Source organism: Salminus brasiliensis, chromosome 21, assembly GCF_030463535.1.
Source record: "Salminus brasiliensis chromosome 21, fSalBra1.hap2, whole genome shotgun sequence".
Taxonomy (NCBI): domain Eukaryota; kingdom Metazoa; phylum Chordata; class Actinopteri; order Characiformes; family Bryconidae; genus Salminus; species Salminus brasiliensis.
The window spans coordinates 20,067,195-20,087,291 of NC_132898.1; positions in this window are offsets into that span (position 1 = coordinate 20,067,195).

Here is a 20,097-nt window from a genome sequence, read left to right on the forward strand (position 1 = left end):
CTACTGCAGACGGTGTTCTCATTGTTGGAGATTTTATTGTAAGACCCTATTAAATATAGGGCCCTAAGGGCAATGCTGGAATGCCTGGAAGACCTCTAGTACACTAAATTTCAGACACCGTTTGGAAGAAAACAGACGCCAGGATCGAGGAAGCAAGCCGTTCAGCCGCTCCACTGCTGACTGCAGGTTTGACGTTCTGTCCTCTACCACCGAGAAAGGCTACACCTGTGCTGCCTGAGATCTGTCAGGTAAGTGATAATTTACTGCATTCAAACCATTTGTTCTGCCCTTTCTTCTCTTTTTCTTGTATTAAAAAAGTAATATTAGTATCACTTGCTCGCATTTCAAACAAACCCTGCAGTATCGAGCATATATAGAGGACAGAAAATTGGTTTTAACAATCTTAGGGGGGAAAAAAGGAACCATATGTATCAAATCTTACCAGTACAAGTAACTTCCACAAATAAATTTAAATTTAGACTGTTAAATATACAACCCAAGTCAGGTATGTTGGGCAAATTCTCAACCCCAGATCCCTACTACCTTAACCAGTAATATTTTATGGACTATTTTAATAATAAAATAGAAAATATTTGACAACAAATCCAACACTCCTTATTAAATTAAACATGGCTGTCACCCGGTGTAGCTGATTTAGAATATAAATTAGTTGTAGAATAAAGGCTGGATGTCTTCTACACACTTCCACAGCCAGAACTAACAAAAAAGTATTTCCTCAATAAATTTTACAACCTGTACACTCGACCCGATTCCCTCTAAAATACTGTCAGAATTACTCCCAATTATAATCAGACCTCCTTTAACAATAGTAAATGCATCCCTTACCTAAGACCATGTACCCAAATCCCTTAAATTTGCTGTTATAAAACCTTTGATTAAGAAACTAAATCTTGATCCTAGTGTACTGTCAATTACAGACCCATCTCAAGCTTAACATTTCTGTCCAAGATATTAGAAAATGCTGTGGCTCAACAACTCTGCTTATACCTGAGTAAAAATGAAATGTATGAGAAATTCCAATCTGGATTCAGATAGCCCAAGTGAAGATTACAAACGATCTCTTTCTTGCCTCTTGCTATGTAGCCCTACTCACCCTCAGTTTAGCCTTTGACACTATAGATAACACTATTCTATTAGAAAGATTAGAGAACATGGTTGGAATCACAGGAACAGCCCTATTGTGGTTCAAATCATATCTAAACGAACCCTATCAGTCAGTATTTCTAAATTACAGAGAAGTCTGATTTGGAGTTCCACAATGCTCTATTTAAGGGCATATATTATTTACATTATAGATGTTACCACTGGGCAGTTATAAGCAGACATGATGTTAACTTTCAGATGCAGATGACACAGCTCTATATATCAGCCAAACCTGATGGTAACTCTAGATTAAAGAAAATTGAGGACTGTGTGAAGGATGTACTCTGGATGCCAAATGACTTTGTTCTTCTTAAAAGTAACAAAACAGAGGTTCTCTTTTTGGGTCCAAAAGACACTAGAAGTAAACTCATACTAAATGTTGGACTTGGCTGTTTTTTCCATTATTCCAGGTTAAGCATCTACAAATCTTGGTGTCTTATTTGATTCAGATCTATCATTTGAGCAACATATAGCTAAATACATAGAACAGATTTTCTACATTGGCAAACTATTTAAGAGATTCCTTATCTCTACAGGATGCAGAAAAGCTAGTACACACTTAAACTCACGGTGTTATTACTGCAACACACGTTTGTCAGGCTGTTCCAGCAGGAACCTCAATAAACTTTAACTTGTTCAAACCCGGCCAACAAGCCTCTTTCCATCTGCAACTGTATTTGTATGACAGTGTATAAGAGGTGAATGATCATTTAAACAATCAACCAGTTTCTAAACATGTATTGACTTTCTTTTTTGTCTTACAAGTTCTCTATTTCTTTGTTGTCTTACAGGCTTTCAGGACCCCAGGACCCCACCCTCCTCCTTCCTAATGGTGGATCCAACAAACAAGGGTCTGTCCATTGCAATGGTGTGTGTGACTCGCTATCTATCTGACTGCAAGTGTGTAAGAGTTAGGTCATCATTCAGTTTCTATACATGTATTGACTTGTTTTTTTTTTTTGTCTTACAGGTTCAGGTCCTTCTGAGCCCCTCCCTCCCTGATCGTAGATCCAGCCACCATCAATCTGTCCATTTGCAGCTATGTCTGGCTCACTGTCTATTGTTCTGAAACTGTGTAAAGGTAAGTGATCTTTCAGTTTCAAAACCTATATTGACTGTCTTTGTTGTCTTTCAAGTTCCGAAGATGCAATTAGCCCTTCCCTCTCTGATGTTGCATCCGTGCACCAAGGGTCCATCCATCTGCCACTTTGTTTGGCTCGGTGTCTATCTGTTTGCTACTGTATAACAGTTTGCTACCGTCTAACAGGTAGGTGATCATTCAGTTTTTAAACATGTGTTGATTTTCTTTGTTGCCTTACAGGTTTAGAGGATGCCATTGCAACTTCCCTCCCTGATGGTGCATCTGTCCATCAAGAGTCCGTCCATCTGTCACTGTGTACGGCTCGCTGTCTGTTTGTTTGCTACTGTCTAACAGGTAAATGATCATTCGTTTTCTATATATGTATTGACTTATTTGTTATCTTACAGACTTTCAGGACTCCAGGACCCCCCCTCCTTCCTAATGGTGGATCCATCAAACAAGGGTCTGTCCATTGCAACTATTTTTTGACACGATATCTATCTGATTGCAAGGGTAAGAGTTAGTTCATCATTCAGTTTCTATACATGTATTGACTTTTTTTATTTATCTTACAGGTTTAGGACCTTCTGAGCCCCTCCCTCTCTGACCGTAGATCCAGCCACCATCAATCTGTCCATCTGCAGCTGTGTCTGGCTCACTGTCTATTGTTCTGCAACTGTGTAAAAGGTAAGAGATCTTTTAGTTTCAAAACCTGTATTGATTGTCTTAGTTATCTTTCAGGTTCTGAGGATGCCAATACCTCTTCCCTTCCTGATGGTGCATCTGTCCATCAAGGGTCCATCCATCTGAAACTGTGTAGGGCTCGCTGTCTGTTTGTTTGCTTCTGTCTAACAGGTAGGTGATCATTCAGTTTCTATACCTGTATTGAGTTTCTTTGTTGTTGTACAGGCTTTCAGGACTCCAGGACCCCCCCCCCCTCCTTCCTAATGGTGGGTCCATTAAACAAGTCTCTGTCCATTGCAACTATTTGTGTTACTCGATCTTTCTGACTGCAAGTGTGTAAGAGTTAGTTCATCATTCAGTTTCTATACATGTATAGATTTTCTTTGTTGTCTTACAGGTGTAGAGGATGCCATTACCCCTACCCTCTCTGATGGTGCATCTGTCCATCAAGGTTCCATCCATCTGCCACTGTGTACGGCTCGCTGTCTATCTGTCTGAACCTGTCAAACAGGTAGGTGATCATTCAGTTTCTATACATGTATTGATTTTCTTTGTTGTCTTACAGGTTTAGAGGATGCCATTACCCATTCCCTCCTTGATGGTGCATCTGTCCGTCAAGGGTCCATCCATCTGTCACTGTGTACAGCTCGTTGTCTGTCTGTTTGCTGCTGTCTAACAGGTAGGTGATCATTCAGTTTCTATACATGTATTGACTTTCTTTGTTGTCTTACAGGCTTTCAGGACTCCAGGACCCCCCCCCTTCTCTCCCTGATGGTGCATCTGTCAATCAAGGTTTCATCCATCTGCCACTGTGTACGGCTCGCTGTCTATCTGTTTGCTACTGTCTAACAGGTAGGTGATCATTCAGTTTCTATAAATGTATTGACGTTTTTTGTTTTTTTTTGTCTTACAAATTTCGGACCTTCAGAGCCCCTCCCTCCCTGACCGTAGATTCAGCCACCATCAATCTGTCCATCTGCAGCTGTGTCTGGCTCACTGTCTATTGTTCTGCAACTGTGTAAATGGTAAGTGATATTTCAGTTTCAAAACCTGTCATGATTGTCTTTATCTTTTAGGTTCTGAGGATGCCAATACTCCTTCCCTTCCTGATGGTGCATCTGTCCGTCAAGGTTCCATCCATCTGCCACTGTGTATGGCTCGTTGTCTATCTGTTTGCTACTGTCTAATAGGTAGGTGATCATTCAGTTTCTATACATGTATTGATTTTCTGTGTTGTCTTTCAGTTTCCTAGGATGCCATTACCCTTTCCCTCCCTGATGGTGCATCTGTCCATCAAGGTTCCATCCATCTGCCACTGTGTATGGCTCGTTGTCTATCTGTTTGCTACTGTCTAACAGGTAGGTGATCATTCAGTTTCAATACATGTATTGATTTTCTTTGTTGTCTTACAGGTTTAGAGGATACCATTACCCCTTCCCTCCCTCATGGTGCATCTGTCCATCAAGGTTCCAAACATCTGCCACTGTGTATGGCTCGCTGTCTATCTATTTACTACTGTCTAATAGGTAGGTGATCATTCAGTTTCTATACATGTATTGATTTTCTTTGTTGTCTTACAGGTTTAGAGGATACCATTACCCCTTCCCTCTCTCATGGTGCATCTGTCCATCAAGGTTCCATCCATCTGCCACTGTGTATGGCTCGCTGTCTATCTATTTACTACTGTCTAATAGGTAGGTGATCATTCAGTTTCTATACATGTATTGATTTTCTTTGTTGTCTTACAGGTTTAGAGGATGCCATTACCCCTTCCCTCCCTGATGGTGCATCTGTCCATCAAGGTTCCATCCATCTGCCACTGTGTACGGCTCGCTGTCTGTCTGTCTGCACCTGTCTAACAGGTAGGTGATCATTCAGTTTCTATACATGTTTTTTTTTTGTTGTTGTCTTACAGGTTTAGAGGATGCCATTACCCATTCCCTCCCTGATGGTGCATCTGTCCATCAAGGGTCCATCCATCTGTCACTGTGTACGGCTCGCTGTCTATCTGTTTTCTACTGTCTAATAGGTAGGTGATCATTCAGTTTCTATACATGTATTGACTTTCTATGTTGTCTTACAGGCTTTCAGGACTCCAGGACCCCCCCCCCCTTCCTAATGGTGTATCCATCAAACAAGGGTCTGTCCATTGCAACTATTTGTGTCACTCGATATCTATCCGATTGCAAGTGTGTAAGAGTTAGTTCATCTTTCAGTTTCTACACATGTATTGACTTTTTTTATGTCTTACAGGTTTAGGACCTTCTGAGCCCCTCCCTCACCGACCGTAGATCCAGCCTCCATCAATCTGTCCATCTGCAGCTCTGTCTGGCTCACTGTGTATTGTTCTACAACTGTGTAAAAGGTAAGTGATCTTTCAGTTTCAAAACCTGTATTAATTTTCTTTGTTATCTTTTAGGTTCGGAGGATGCCAATACCCCTTCCCTCCCTGATGGTGCATCTGTCCATCAAGGGTCCATCCATCTGCAACTGTGTACGGCTCGCTGTCTATCTGTTTGCTACTGACTAACAGGTAGGTGATCATTCAGTTTCTATACAGGTATTTATTTTATTTGTTCTCTTCCAGATTTAGAGGATGCCATTACCCCTTCCCTCCCTGATGGTGCATCTGTCCATCAAGGGTCCATCCATCTGTCACTGTGTACGGCTCGCTGTCTATCTGTTTTCTACTGTCTAACAGGTAGGTGATCATTCAGTTTCTATACATGTATTGATTTTCTTTGTTGTCTTACAGGCTTTCAGTACTCCAGGACCCCCCCATTCCCCATGCCTCACTGTCTATTGCTCTGCAACTGTCTAAAAGGTAAGTGATCCTTCAGTTTCAAAACCTGTATTAATTTTCTTTGTTATCTTTTAGGTTCTGAGGATGCCAATACCCCTTCCCTCCCTGATGGTGCATCTGTCCATCAAGGGTCCATCCATCTGCCACTCTGTATGGCTCGCTGTCTATCTGTTTTCTACTGTGTAACAGGTAGGTGATCATTCAGTTTCTATACATGTATTGATTTTCTTTGTTGTCTTACAGGTTTAGAGGATGCCATTACCCCTTCCCTCCCTGATGGTGCATCTGTCCATCAAGGTTCCATCCATCTGCCACTGTGTACGGCTCGCTGTCTGTCTGTTTTCTACTGTCTAACAGGTAGGTGATCATTCAGTTTCTATACATGTATTGATTTTCTTTGTTGTCTTTCAGGTTCCGAGGATGCCATTACCCCTTCCCTCCCTGATGGTACATCTGTCCATCAAGGTTTAATCCATCTACCACTTTGTACGGCTCTCTGTCAATCTGTTTGCTTCTGTCTAACAGGTAGGTGATCATTCAGTTTCTATACATGTATTGATTTTCTTCGTTGTCTTTCAGGTTCCGAGGATGCCATTACCCTTTCCCTCCCTGATGGTGCATCTGTCCATCAAGGTTCCATCCTTCTGCCACTGTGTATGGCTCGCTGTCTATCTGTTTGCTACTGTCTAACAGGTAGGTGATCATTCAGTTTATATACATGTATTGATTTTCTTTGTTGTCTTATAGCTTTAGAGGATGCCATTACCCCTTCCCTCTCTGATGGTGCATCTGTCCGTCAAGGGTCCATCCATCTGTCACTGTGTACGGCTCATTGTCTATCTGTTTTCTACTGTCTAACAGGTAGGTTGATCATTCAGTTTCTGTACATGTATTGATTTTCTTTGTTGTCTTTCAGGTTCCGAGGATGCCATTACCCCTTCCCTCCCTGATGGTACATCTGTCCATCAAGGTTTAATCCATCTACCACTTTGTACGGCTCTCTGTCAATCTGTTTGCTTCTGTCTAACAGGTAGGTGATCATTCAGTTTCTATACATGTATTGATTTTCTTCGTTGTCTTTCAGGTTCCGAGGATGCCATTACCCTTTCCCTCCCTGATGGTGCATCTGTCCATCAAGGTTCCATCCTTCTGCCACTGTGTATGGCTCGCTGTCTATCTGTTTGCTACTGTCTAACAGGTAGGTGATCATTCAGTTTATATACATGTATTGATTTTCTTTGTTGTCTTATAGCTTTAGAGGATGCCATTACCCCTTCCCTCTCTGATGGTGCATCTGTCCGTCAAGGGTCCATCCATCTGTCACTGTGTACGGCTCATTGTCTATCTGTTTTCTACTGTCTAACAGGTAGGTTGATCATTCAGTTTCTGTACATGTATTGATTTTCTTTGTTGTCTTACAGGTTTAGAGGATGCCATTACCCCTTCCCTCCCTGATGGTGCATCTGTCCGTCAAGGGTCCATCCATCTGTCACTGTGTACGGCTCGTTGTCTGTCCATCAAGGTCCCATCCATCTGCCACTGTGTATGGCTCGCTGTCTATCTGTTTGCTACTGTCTAACAGGTAGGTGATCATTCAGTTTCTATACAGGTATTTATTTTATTTGTTCTCTTCCAGATTTAGAGGATGCCATTACCCCTTCCCTCCCTGATGGTGCATCTGTCCATCAAGGTTCCATCCATCTGCCACTGTGTACGGCTCGCTGTCTGTCTGTCTGCCCCTGTCTAACAGGTAGGTGATCATTCAGTTTCTATACATGTATTAATTTTATTTTCTTGTCTTACAGGTTTAGAGGATGCCATTACCCATTCCCTCCCTGATGGTGCATCTGTCCATCAAGGGTCCATCCATCTGTCACTGTGTACGGCTCGCTGTCTATCTTTTTTCTTCTGTCTAACAGGTAGGTGATCATTCAGTTTCTATACATGTATTGATTTTCTTTGTTGTCTTACAGGCTTTCAGGACTCCAGGAACCCCCCCTCCTTCCTAATGGTGGATCCATCAAAGAAGTGTCTGTCCATTGCAACTATTTGTGTGACTCGATATTTATCCTACTGCAAGTGTGTAAGAGTTAGTTCATCATTCAATTTCTATATATGTATTGACTTTTTTTGTCTTACAAGTTAAGGACCTTCTGAGCCCCTCCCTCGCTGACCGTAAATCAAGCCTCCATCAATCTGTCCGTCTGCAGCTGTGTCTGGCTCACTGTGTATTGTTCTGCAACTGTGTAAAAGGTAAGTGATCTTTCAGTTTCAAAACCTGTATTGACTGTCTTTGTTGTCTTTCAGGTTCCGAGGATGCCATTACCCCTTCCCTCCCTGATGGTGCATCTGTCCATCAAGGTTTAATCCATCTGCCACTGTGTACGGCTCGCTGTCAATCTGTTTGCTACTTTCTAACAGGTAGGTGATCATTCAGTTTCTATACATGTATTGATTTTCTTTGTTGCCTTACAGGTTTAGAGGATGCCATTACCCCTTCCCTCCCTGATGGTGCATCTGTCCGTCAAGGGTCCATCCATCTGTCACTGTGTACGGCTCGCTGTCTATCTGTTTGCTGCTGTCTAACAGGTAGGTGATCATTCAGTTTCTAAACATGTATTGACTTTCTTTGTTGTCTTACAGGCTTTCTGGACTCCAGGACTCCCCCATTCCCCATGCCTCACTGTCTATTGTTCTGCAACTGTGTAAAAGGTAAGTGATCTTTCAGTTTCAAAACCTGTATTAATTTTCTTTCTTATCTTTTAGGTTCTGAGGATGCCAATACCCCTTCCCTCCCTGATGGTGCATCTGTCCATCAAGGGTCCATCCATCTGCAACTGTGTACGGCTCGCTGTCTATCTGTTTGCTACTGACTAACAGGTAGGTGATCATTCAGTTTCTATACAGGTATTTATTTTCTTTGTTCTCTTCCAGGTTTATAGGATGCCATTACCCCTTTTCCTCCCTAATGGTGCATCTGTCCATCAAGGTTCCATCCATCTGCCACTGTGTATGGCTCGTTGTCTATCTGTTTGCTACTGTCTAACAGGTAGGTGATCATTCAGTTTCTATACATGTATTGATTTTCTTTGTTGTCTTTCAGTTTCCTAGGATGCCATTACCCTTTCCCTCCCTGATGGTGCATCTGTCCATCAAGGTTCCATCCATCTGCCACTGTGTATGGCTCGTTGTCTATCTGTTTGCTACTGTCTAACAGGTAGGTGATCATTCAGTTTCTATACATGTATTGATTTTCTTTGTTGTCTTTCAGTTTCCTAGGATGCCATTACCCTTTCCCTCCCTGATGGTGCATCTGTCCATCAAGGTTCCATCCATCTGCCACTGTGTATGGCTCGTTGTCTTTCTGTTTGCTACTGTCTAACAGGTAGGTGATCATTCAGTTTCAATACATGTATTGATTTTCTTTGTTGTCTTACAGGTTTAGAGGATACCATTACCCATTCCCTCCCTGATGGTGCATCTGTCCATCAAGGGTCCATCCATCTGTCACTGTGTACGGCTCGCTGTCTATCTGTTTTCTACTGTCTAATAGGTAGGTGATCATTCAGTTTCTATACATGTATTGACTTTCTATGTTGTCTTACAGGCTTTCAGTACTCCAGGACCCCCCCATTCCCCATGCCTCACTGTCTATTGTTCTGCAACTGTCTAAAAGGTAAGTGATCTTTCCGTTTCAAAACCTGTATTAATTTTCTTTGTTATCTTTTAGGTTCTGAGGATGCCAATACCCCTTCCCTCCCTGATGGTGCATCTGTCCATCAAGGGTCCATCCATCTGCCACTCTGTATGGCTCGCTGTCTATCTGTTTTCTACTGTGTAACAGGTAGGTGATCATTCAGTTTCTATGCATGTATTGATTTTCTTTGTTGTCTTTCAGGTTCCGAGGATGCCATTACCCCTTCCCCTCTGATGGTACATCTGTCCATCAAGGTTTAATCCATCTACCACTTTGTACGGCTCTCTGTCAATCTGTTTGCTTCTGTCTAACAGGTAGGTGATCATTCAGTTTCTATACATGTATTGATTTTCTTCGTTGTCTTTCAGGTTCCGAGGATGCCATTACCTTTTCCCTCCCTGATGGTGCATCTGTCCATCAAGGTTTAATCCATCTACCACTTTGTACGGCTCGCTGTCAATCTGTTTGCTACTGTCTAACAGGTAGGTGATCATTCAGTTTCTATACATGTATTGATTTTCTTTGTTCTCTTTCAGGTTTAGAGGATGCCATTACCCCTTCCCTCCCTGATGGTGCATCTGTCCATCAAGGTTCCATCCTTCTGCCACTGTGTATGGCTCGCTGTCTATCTGTTTGCTACTGTCTAACAGGTAGGTGATCATTCAGTTTCTATACATGTATTGATTTTCTTTTTTGTCTTACAGGTTTAGAGGATGCCATTACCCCTTCCCTCCCTGATGGTGCATCTGTCCATCAAGGTTCCATCCATCTGCCACTGTGTATGGCTCGTTGTCTATCTGTTTGCTACTGTCTAACAGGTAGGTGATCATTCAGTTTCTATACATGTATTGATTTTCTTTGTTGTCTTTCAGTTTCCTAGGATGCCATTACCCTTTCCCTGCCTGATGGTGCATCTGTCCATCAAGGTTTAATCCATCTACCACTTTGTACGGCTCGCTGTCAATCTGTTTGCTACTGACTAACAGGTAGGTGATCATTCAGTTTCTATACAGGTATTTATTTTATTTGTTCTCTTCCAGATTTAGAGGATGCCATTACCCCTTCCCTCCCTGATGGTGCATCTGTCCGTCAAGGGTCCATCCATCTGTCACTGTTTACGGCTCATTGTCTATCTGTTTTCTACTGTCTAACAGGTAGGTTAATCATTCAGTTTCAATACATGTATTGATTTTCTTTGTTGTCTTACAGGTTTAGAGGATGCCATTACCCCTTCCCTCCCTGATGGTGCATCTGTCCGTCAAGGGTCCATCCATCTGTCACTGTGTACGGCTCGTTGTCTGTCCATCAAGGTCCCATCCATCTGCCACTGTGTATGGCTCGCTGTCTATCTGTTTGCTACTGTCTAACAGGTAGGTGATCATTCAGTTTCTATACAGGTATTTATTTTATTTGTTCTCTTCCAGATTTAGAGGATGCCATTACCCTTTCCCTCCCTGATGGTGCATCTGTCCATCAAGGTTCCATCCATCTGCCACTGTGTATGGCTTGCTGTCTGTCTGTCTTCCCCTGTCTAACAGGTAGGTGATCATTCAGTTTCTATACATGTATTTATTTATTTTTCTTGTCTTACAGGTTTAGAGGATGCCATTACCCCTTCCCTCCCTGATGGTACATCTGTCCATCAAGGTTTAATCCATCTACCACTTTGTACGGCTCGCTGTCAATCTGTTTGCTACTGTCTAACAGGTAGGTGATCATTCAGTTTCTATACATGTATTGATTTTCTTTGTTGTCTTTCAGGTTCCGAGGATGCCATTACCCTTTCCCTCCCTGATGGTGCATCTGTCCATCAAGGTTTAATCCATCTACCACTTTGTACGGCTCGCTGTCAATCTGTTTGCTACTGTGTAACAGGTAGGTGATCATTCAGTTTCTTTACATGTATTGATTTTCATTGTTCTCTTCCAGGTTTAGAGGATGCCATTACCCCTTCCCTCCCTGATGGTGCATCTGTCCATCAAGGTTCCATCCATCTGCCACTGTGTATGGCTCGCTGTCTATCTGTTTGCTACTGTGTAACAGGTAGGTGATCATTCAGTTTCAATACATGTATTGATTTTCTTTGTTGTCTTACAGGTTTAGAGGATGCCATTACCCCTTCCCTCCCTCATGGTGCATCTGTCCATCAAGGTTCCATCCATCTGCCACTGTGTACGGCTCGCTGTCTGTCTGTTTTCTACTGTCTAACAGGTAGGTGATCATTCAGTTTCTATACATGTAATGATTTTCTTTGTTGTCTTACAGGTTTAGAGGATGCCATTACCCCTTCCCTCCCTGATGGTGCATCTGTCCATCAAGGGTCCATCCATCTACCACTTTGTACGGCTCTCTGTCAATCTGTTTGCTTCTGTCTAACAGGTAGGTGATCATTCAGTTTCTATACATGTATTGATTTTCTTTGTTGTCTTTCAGGTTCCGAGGATGCCATTACCCTTTCCCTGCCTGATGGTGCATCTGTCCATCAAGGTTTAATCCATCTACCACTTTGTACGGCTCGCTGTCAATCTGTTTGCTACTGACTAACAGGTAGGTGATCATTCAGTTTCTATACAGGTATTTATTTTATTTGTTCTCTTCCAGATTTAGAGGATGCCATTACCCCTTCCCTCCCTGATGGTGCATCTGTCCGTCAAGGGTCCATCCATCTGTCACTGTTTACGGCTCATTGTCTATCTGTTTTCTACTGTCTAACAGGTAGGTTAATCATTCAGTTTCAATACATGTATTGATTTTCTTTGTTGTCTTACAGGTTTAGAGGATGCCATTACCCCTTCCCTCCCTGATGGTGCATCTGTCCGTCAAGGGTCCATCCATCTGTCACTGTGTACGGCTCGTTGTCTGTCCATCAAGGTCCCATCCATCTGCCACTGTGTATGGCTCGCTGTCTATCTGTTTGCTACTGTCTAACAGGTAGGTGATCATTCAGTTTCTATACAGGTATTTATTTTATTTGTTCTCTTCCAGATTTAGAGGATGCCATTACCCTTTCCCTCCCTGATGGTGCATCTGTCCATCAAGGTTCCATCCATCTGCCACTGTGTACGGCTTGCTGTCTGTCTGTCTTCCCATGTCTAACAGGTAGGTGATCATTCAGTTTCTATACATGTATTTATTTTTTTTTCTTGTCTTACAGGTTTAGAGGATGACATTACCCCTTCCCTCCCTGATGGTACATCTGTCCATCAAGATTTAATCCATCTACCACTTTGTACGGCTCGCTGTCAATCTGTTTTCTACTGTCTAACAGGTAGATGATCATTCAGTTTCTGTACATGTATTGATTTTCTTTGTTCTCTTCCAGGTTTAGAGGATGCCATTACCCCTTCCCTCCCTGATGGTGCATCTGTCCATCAAGGTTCCATCCATCTGCCACTGTGTATGGCTCGCTGTCTATCTGTTTGCTACTGTGTAACAGGTAGGTGATCATTCAGTTTCAATACATGTATTGATTTTCTTTGTTGTCTTACAGGTTTAGAGGATGCCATTACCCCTTCCCTCCCTCATGGTGCATCTGTCCATCAAGGTTCCATCCATCTGCCACTGTGTACGGCTCGCTGTCTGTCTGTTTTCTACTGTCTAACAGGTAGGTGATCATTCAGTTTCTATACATGTAATGATTTTCTTTCTTGTCTTGCAGGTTTAGAGGATGCCATTACCCCTTCCCTCCCTGATGGTGCATCTGTCCATCAAGGGTCCATCCATCTTTCACTGTGTACGGCTCGTTGTCTATCTTTTTGCTACTGTCTAACAGGTAGGTGATCATTCAGTTTCTATACATGTATTGATTTTCTTTGTTGTCTTTCAGGTTCCGAGGATGCCATTACCCCTTCCCCTCTGATGGTACATCTGTCCATCAAGGTTTAATCCATCTACCACTTTGTACGGCTCTCTGTCAATCTGTTTGCTTCTGTCTAACAGGTAGGTGATCATTCAGTTTCTATACATGTATTGATTTTCTTCGTTGTCTTTCAGGTTCCGAGGATGCCATTACCTTTTCCCTCCCTGATGGTGCATCTGTCCATCAAGGTTTAATCCATCTACCACTTTGTACGGCTCGCTGTCAATCTGTTTGCTACTGTCTAACAGGTAGGTGATCATTCAGTTTCTATACATGTATTGATTTTCTTTGTTCTCTTTCAGGTTTAGAGGATGCCATTACCCCTTCCCTCCCTGATGGTGCATCTGTCCATCAAGGTTCCATCCTTCTGCCACTGTGTATGGCTCGCTGTCTATCTGTTTGCTACTGTCTAACAGGTAGGTGATCATTCAGTTTCTATACATGTATTGATTTTCTTTTTTGTCTTACAGGTTTAGAGGATGCCATTACCCCTTCCCTCCCTGATGGTGCATCTGTCCATCAAGGTTCCATCCATCTGCCACTGTGTATGGATCGCTGTCTATCTATTTGCTACTGTCTAATAGGTAGGTGATCATTCAGTTTCTATACATGTATTGATTTTCTTTGTTGTCTTACAGGTTTAGAGGATGCCATTACCCCTTCCCTCCCTGATGGTGCATCTGTCCATCAAGGTTCCATCCATCTGCCACTGTGTACGGCTCGCTGTCTGTCTGTCTGCACCTGTCTAACAGGTAGGTGATCATTCAGTTTCTATACATGTATTGACTTTCTATGTTGTCTTACAGGCTTTCAGGACTCCAGGACCCCCCCCCCTTCCTAATGGTGTATCCATCAAACAAGGGTCTGTCCATTGCAACTATTTGTGTCACTCGATATCTATCCGATTGCAAGTGTGTAAGAGTTAGTTCATCTTTCAGTTTCTACACATGTATTGACTTTTTTATGTCTTACAGGTTTAGGACCTTCTGAGCCCCTCCCTCACCGACCGTAGATCCAGCCTCCATCAATCTGTCCATCTGCAGCTCTGTCTGGCTCACTGTGTATTGTTCTACAACTGTGTAAAAGGTAAGTGATCTTTCAGTTTCAAAACCTGTATTAATTTTCTTTGTTGTCTTTTAGGTTCGCAGGATGCCAATACCCCTTCCCTCCCTGATGGTGCATCTGTCCATCAAGGGTCCATCCATCTGCAACTGTGTACGGCTCGCTGTCTATCTGTTTGCTACTGACTAACAGGTAGGTGATCATTCAGTTTCTATACAGGTATTTATTTTATTTGTTCTCTTCCAGATTTAGAGGATGCCATTACCCCTTCCCTCCCTGATGGTGCATCTGTCCATCAAGGGTCCATCCATCTGTCACTGTGTACGGCTCGCTGTCTATCTGTTTTCTACTGTCTAACAGGTAGGTGATCATTCAGTTTCTATACATGTATTGATTTTCTTTGTTGTCTTACAGGCTTTCAGTACTCCAGGACCCCCCCATTCCCCATGCCTCACTGTCTATTGTTCTGCAACTGTCTAAAAGGTAAGTGATCTTTCAGTTTCAAAACCTGTATTGACTGTCTTTGTTGTCTTTCAGGTTCCGAGGATGCCAATACCCCTTCTCTCCCTGATGGTGCATCTGTCCATCAAGGTTTAATCCATCTACCACTTTATACGGCTCGCTGTCAGTCTGTTTGCTACTGTCTAACAGGTAGGTGATCATTCAGTTTCTATACATGTATTGATTTTCTTTGTTGTCTTACAGGTTTAGAGGATGACATTACCCCTTCCGTCCCTGATGGTGCATCTGTCCATCAAGGGTCCATCCATCTGTCACTGTGTATGGCTCGTTGTCTATCTGTTTGCTACTGTCTAACAGGTAGGTGATCTTTCAGTTTCTATACATGTATTGACTTTCTTTGTTTTACAGGCTTTCAGGACTCCAGGACCGCCCCATTCCCTCCCTGATGGTGCATCTGTCCATCAAGGGTCCATCCATCTGTCACTGTGTACGGCTCGCTGTCTATCTTTTTTCTTTCTAACAGGTAGGTGATCATTCAGTTTCTATACATGTATTGATTTTCTTTGTTGTTTTACAGACTTTCAGGACTCCAGGACCACCCCCCCCTCCTTCCTAATGGTGGATCCATCAAACAAGTGTCTGTCCATTGCAACTATTTGTGTGACTCTATCTTTCTGACTGCAAGTGTGTAAAAGTTAGTTCATCATTCAGTTTCTATACATGTATTGACGTTTTCTTTTTGTATTACAGGTTCAGGACCTTCTGATCCCCTCCCTCCCTCACCGTAGATTTAGCCAACATCAATCTGTCCATCTGCAGCTGTGTCTGGCTCACTGTCTATTGTTCTGCAACTGTGTAAAAGGTAAGTGATATTTCAGTTTCAAAACCTGTATCGATTGTTTTTGTTATCTATTAGTTTCTGAGGATGCCAATACCCCTTCCCTTCCTGATGGTGCATCTGTCCATCAAGGTTCCATCCATCTGCCACTGTGTATAGCTCGCTGTCAGTCTGTCTGCACCTGTCTAACAGGTAGGTGATCATTCAGTTTCTATACATGTATTGATTTTCTTTCTTGTCTTATAGGTTTAGAGGATGCCATTACCCCTTCCCTCCCTGATGGTGCATCTGTCCATCAAGGTTTCATCCATCTGCCACTGTGTACGGCTCGCTGTCTATCTGTTTGCTACTGTCTAACAGGTAGGTGATAATTCAGTTTCTATACATGTATTGATTTTCTTTGTTGTCTTTCAGGTTCCAAGGATGCCATTACCCTTTCCCTCCCTGATGGTGCATCTTTCCATCAAGGTTTAATCCATCTGCCACTGTGTATGGCTCGCTGTCTATCTGTTTGCTAATGTGTAACAGGTAGGTGATCATTCAGTTTCAATACATGTATTGATTTTCTTTGTTGTCTTACAGGTTTAGAGGATGCCATTACCCCTTCCCTCCCTGATGGTGCATCTGTCCATCAAGGGTCCATCCATCTGCAACTGTGTACAGCTCGCTGTCTATCTGTTTGCTACTGACTAACAGGTAGGTGATCATTCAGTTTCTATACATGTATTGATTTTCTTTGTTGTCTTACAGGCTTTCAGGACTCCAGGAACCCCCCTCCTTCCTAATGGTGTATCCATCAAACAAGGGTCTGTCCATTGCAACTATTTGTGTAACTCGATATCTATCCGATTGCAAGTGTGTAAGAGTTAGTTCATCATTCAGTTTCTAAACATGTATTGACTTTTTTTTTGTCTTATAGGTTTAGGACCTTCTGAGCCCCTCCCTCGCCGACCGTAGATTCAGCCTCCATCAATCTGTCCATCTGCAGCTCTTTCTGGCTCACTGTGTATTGTTCTGCAACTGTGTAAAAGGTAAGTGATCTTTCAGTTTCAAAACCTGTATTGACTGTCTTTGTTGTCTTTCATGTTCCAAGGTTGCCATTACCCCTACCCTCCCTGATGGTGCATCTGTCCGTCAAGGGTCCATCCATCTGTCACTGTGTACGGCTCGTTGTCTATCTGTTTGCTGCTGTCTAACAGGTAGGTGATCATTCAGTTTCTATACATGTATTGACTTGCTTTGTTGTCTTACAGGCTTTCAGTACTCCAGGACCCCCCCCCCCATTCCCTCCCTGATGGTGCATCTGTCAATCAAGGGTCCATCCATCTGTCACTGTGTACGGCTCGCTGTCTATCTGTTTTCTACTGTCTAACAGGTAGGTGATCATTCAGTTTCTATACATGTATTGATTTTCTTTGTTGTCTTATAGGTTTAGAGGATGCCATTACCCCTTCCCTCCCTGATGGTGCATCTGTCCGTCAAGGGTCCATCCATCTGTCACTGTGTACGGCTCGTTGTCTGTCTGTTTTCTACTGTCTAACAGGTAGGTGATCATTCAGTTTCTATACATGTATTGATTTTCTTTCTTGTCTTATAGGTTTAAAGGATGCCATTACCCCTTCCCTCCCTGATGGTGCATCTGTCCATCAAGGTTCCATCCATCTGCAACTCTGTATGGCTCGCTGTCTATCTGTTTTCTACTGTGTAACAGGTAGGTGATCATTCAGTTTCTATACATGTATTGATTTTCTTTGTTGTCTTACAGGTTTAGAGGATGCCATTACCCCTTCCCTCCCTGATGGTGCATCTGTCCATCAAGGTTCCATCCATCTGCCACTGTGTACGGCTCGCTGTCTGTCTGTCTGCACCTGTCTAACAGGTAGGTGATCATTCAGTTTCTATACATGTATTTATTTTTTTTTGTTGTCTTACAGGTTTAGAGGATGCCATTACCCATTCAATCCCTGATGGTGCATCTGTCCATCAAGGGTCCATCCATCTGTCACTGTGTACGGCTCGCTGTCTATCTGTTTTCTACTGTCTAACAGGTAGGTGATCATTCAGTTTCTATACATGTATTGATTTTCTTTCTTGTCTTATAGGTTTAGAGGATGCCATTACCCCTTCCCTCCCTGATGGTGCATCTGTCCATCAAGGTTCCATCCATCTGCAACTCTGTATGGCTCGCTGTCTATCTGTTTTCTACTGTCTAACAGGTAGGTGATCATTCAGTTTCTATACATGTATTGATTTTCTTTGTTGTCTTACAGGTTTAGAGGATGCCATTACCCCTTCCCTCCCTGATGGTGCATCTGTCCATCAAGGTTCCATCCATCTGCCACTGTGTACGGCTCGCTGTCTGTCTGTCTGCACCTGTCTAACAGGTAGGTGATCATTCAGTTTCTATACATGTATTTATTTTTTTTTGTTGTCTTACAGGTTTAGAGGATGCCATTACCCATTCAATCCCTGATGGTGCATCTGTCCATCAAGGGTCCATCCGTCTGTCACTGTGTACGGCTCGCTGTCTATCTGTTTTCTACTGTCTAACAGGTAGGTGATCATTCAGTTTCTATACATGTATTGATTTTCTTTTTTGTCTTACAGGTTCCGACGATGCCATTACCCCTTCCCTCCCTGATGGTTCATCTGTCCATGAAGGTTTAATCCATCTACCACTTTGTACGGTTCGCTGTCAATCTGTTTGCTACTTTCTAACAGGTAGGTGATCATTCAGTTTCTATACATGTATTGATTTTCTTTGTTGTCTTACAGGTTTAGAGGATGCCATTACCCCATCCCTCCCTGATGGTACATCTGTCCATCGAGGTTTAATCCATCTACCACTTTGTACGGCTCGCTGTCAATCTGTTTGCTACTGTCTAACAGGTAGGGGATCATTCAGTTTCTATACATGTATTGATTTTCTTTGTTGTCTTTCAGGTTCCGAGAATGCCATTACCCTTTCCCTCCCTGATTGTGCATCTGTTTATCAAGGGTCCATCCATCTGTCACTGTGTACGGCTCGTTGTCTATCTGTTTGCTGCTGTCTAACAGGTAGGTGATCATTCAGTTTCTATACATGTATTGATTTTCTTTGTTCTCTTACAGGTTTAGAGGATGCCATTACCCCTTCCCCATCTCATGGTGCATCTGTCCATCAAGGTTCCATCCATCTGCCACTGTGTATGGCTCGCTGTCTATCTGTTTGCTGCTGTCTAACAGGTAGGTGATCATTCAGTTTCTATATATGTATTGATTTTCTTTGTTGTCTTACAGGCTTTCAGGACTCCAGGACCCCCCCCTCCTTCCTAATGGTGTATCCATCAAACAAGGGTCTGTCCATTGCAACTATTTGTGTAACTCGATATCTGTCCGATTGCAAGTGTGTAAGAGTTAGTTCATTATTCAGTTTCTAAACATGTATTGACTTTTTTTTTGTCTTATAGGTTTAGGACCTTCTGAGCCCCTCCCTCGCCGACCGTACATCCAGCCTCCATCAATCTGTCCATCTGCAGCTCTTTCTGGCTCACTGTGTATTGTTCTGCAACTGTGTAAAAGGTAAGTGATCTTTTAGTTTCAAAACCTGTATTGACTGTCTTTGTTGTCTTTCATGTTCCAAGGTTGCCATTACCCCTTCCCTCCCTGATGGTGCATCTGTCCGTCAAGGGTCCATCCATCTGTCACTGTGTACGGCTCGTTGTCTATCTTTTTGCTGCTGTCTAACAGGTAGGTGATCATTCAGTTTCTATACATGTATTGATTTTCTTTGTTGTGTTTCAGGTTCCGAGAATGCCATTACCCTTTCCCTCCCTGATTGTGCATCTGTTTATCAAGGGTCCATCCATCTGTCACTGTGTACGGCTCGTTGTCTATCTGTTTGCTGCTGTCTAACAGGTAGGTGATCATTCAGTTTCTATACATGTATTGATTTTCTTTGTTCTCTTACAGGTTTAGAGGATGCCATTACCCCTTCCCTCCCTCATGGTGCATCTGTCCATCAAGGTTCCATCCATCTGCTACTGTGTATGGCTCGCTGTCTATCTGTTTGCTGCTGTCTGACAGGTAGGTGATCATTCAGTTTCTATACATGTATTGATTTTCTTTGTTGTCTTACAGGCTTTCAGGACTCCAGGACCCCCCCCTCCTTCCTAATGGTGTATCCATCAAACAAGGGTCTGTCCATTGCAACTATTTGTGTAACTCGATATCTATCCGATTGCAAGTGTGTAAGAGTTAGTTCATCATTCAGTTTCTAAACATGTATTGACTTTTTTTTTGTCTTATAGGTTTAGGACCTTCTGAGCCCCTCCCTCACCGACCGTACATCCAGCCTCCATCAATCTGTCCATCTGCAGCTCTTTCTGGCTCACTGTGTATTGTTCTGCAACTGTGTAAAAGGTAAGTGATCTTTTAGTTTCAAAACCTGTATTGACTGTCTTTGTTG